We start from the raw sequence: 2,637 nt of genomic DNA on the forward strand, positions 1-2,637 counted from the left end.
ATAATACAATTTATTTTTTATTTTTTCTTTAATTATTCTTGTTAATTTTTTATTATTATATTTTTTTAATATTATATTTTTTCTCAAATATTTTGGATGAAAAATATGAGAATAAATTAAATTTTTATTATTTATTCTAATTTATCATCAAAAGAATAAAAAACACAAATTTTTGTGTTTCTGTCCTTTGTGTTTTGTTCTTATCCTATTCTCAAAAATAAATCAACCCAATAGACGGAGTAAGACAAGGCTAGAAAAAAAGCACCAGAGACAAAGGAGGCACGACACACAGAAGCAGAGGTAAAAGCGAGCTATGGTAAAGCCAAGACGATAACTTTAATACAAACAAAGGAAGTAGGACAAAGATTGACAGCGAGCGGCAACTAGCGGTAAACAGCAAGAGTAATTACAAACAGTTACGAACAAGAAAGACAAGGCGACAATAATAAAAGCGCAAAGACGACATGACGCGGATGGAGACAATTGACACACAGAAGCTAGTGAACACAGAAGACCCGGCAATGAGACATGTCTAGTGTCGGTGACAATGAACGTATGAGAGTGAGAAGTTAAGGCATCATGTTGAGCTCCACTATTGCTATTTTGGCTCATTTTAAAGTGAGAGAGTGTATTGGAGAAGAAAAATTTTTCGCTGGATTAGAATTTAGGAGGAATTTTTTAGGTTGGATTGAATTAATTAATTAAAATTTTTATCTAAGTATATACATTAATAAAGTAATTATATCATCAAATTACGATGACCACTTCAACATTATTTTCATAAAAGATATATTCTAATGAGTTTAGACATATTTATTAATTTTTTTTTGCTATTTTATCAATAATATTTATTGAATACCATTTTATAACTGTAAGAATCTTTTAGATATTAATCTAATATTTACCTGTTAATCTAGTATTTATATCTATGTTTCAATTATATTATTCTTTGTTAACAATGTTAGTGGCAATAATGACATAGCTATTCAATGTTAGTGGTATTTAGAGCATTCTAGTATTTATATCTATGTTTCAATTATATTATTCTTTGTTAACAATGTTAGTGGGAATAATGACATAGCTATTCAATGTTAGTGGTATTTATAGCATTGTCTTTTTGTATGTTGTCTCACTTATTAAAGATTTAATTGAAGTATACGAAACATTAAAAGTAAAATTAAAATTATACGTTAAGGATAAAACTTGAGTTAAGTTTTAAAGTATTTCTTGAACTTGCATTCAAATTTTAAAGTAATCTATGAAATTAATAATTATTTAAATTTGTTCCTAAATTCGCACTTCAAAATTCATAGTAGTCTCTAAAGTATTTTCTGTTCATTAAAATCTTAAAACGACGTCGTTTTGAAAAAAAAAAAAAGAAACATAGCGTTTAGCGTAGAACTCCAATTTTTTTTAAAAGAAAGAAACATAGCGTAGAACCCACCCCCTCCCAATTTTTAATCTGTTCCCTTCCCCATCTTCATCCCCAACCTCTTTTCCTCCTCCAATCTTCTCGTTTTCCTTCTCCATCTCCAATCCGTCCCCTTTTTCTCCTTCAACCCTTTCCCTTTTCCTTCTACTTCTCCAACTTGAGATTATTTATCTTCCCCTTCTTCTTTTTAATCTGATTCCCTTCCCCTCCTCCTTCCCAACCATATTCTCACACTCACAAGATCCCTTCTCAACCATTACTGCCGCTGTTTCTCGCCGGCCTCCGTTTCGCTGCCGCCTCCGCTCACCAGCTTCCATCTTCGCTCATTGTTCTTTAATGTTCTGGATGATTGTTGCTACTGATTCTATTTTAATATAACAACAATAGTTTATTTTAGTTTTTTTTTATTCTGTAATTATTCTTTTTTTTTTGTTGCTATTTTTTGTGCTTGTTACTATTTAGGTTGATTGATACTTGCTATTTAAGTTGATTGATCTTTTCTTATTAATGGTGATTTTTTTGTGATATTTTGTGTTGTTGGTTTTTATTTTGTGATCTGTTGAAGAAGAAGAAGAAGAACAGAGTTGAAGAAGAAGAAGGGGTTTTTTTAATATAAAATGATGACGCTTTTCTACGCTTCTTTTTTCTTTTTTTGTTCAAAACGATGTCGTTTCAAGGTTCCGGTGAACATAAAATGCTTCAGGGACTACTATGAGTCTCGGAGGACAAGTTTAGGGACGAATTTAAGTAATTATTAACTTTAGGGATTACTTTGAGACTCGAGTGTAAGTTCAGGACTACTTTAAGACTTAACTCGATAAAACTTATATTGGGTGGCCACTCCAATGCATGCGAAGAAACATCATTAACAGAAGATGAAGGATAGAGCTAGTTTTGGGAATACATATCCTCATCGCTGGTGAAATAATTAAACACGCACTACAAGAAAAAAGATCTGTCGGCACACTTTTTTCTTGCCACGCTTTTAAAGCGTGTCCAAAAGTGGTCAATGGCCAAGCTTTTGCGAGGGTGGCCACTGATTTGTGATTTGGCCACGCTTTTTTGTCACGCTTGAAAAGTGTGGCCATAGAAAAAAATCGGCACATTTTTTAGAGTGACCACTGATTTGAAATTTGGCCACGCTTTTTTTGCCACGCTTAAAAAGCATGACCATAAAGGAAAACCGGCATGCTTGAAAAGCGTGG

Source organism: Arachis duranensis, chromosome 4 (assembly GCF_000817695.3).
Source record: "Arachis duranensis cultivar V14167 chromosome 4, aradu.V14167.gnm2.J7QH, whole genome shotgun sequence".
Lineage (NCBI taxonomy): Eukaryota > Viridiplantae > Streptophyta > Magnoliopsida > Fabales > Fabaceae > Arachis > Arachis duranensis.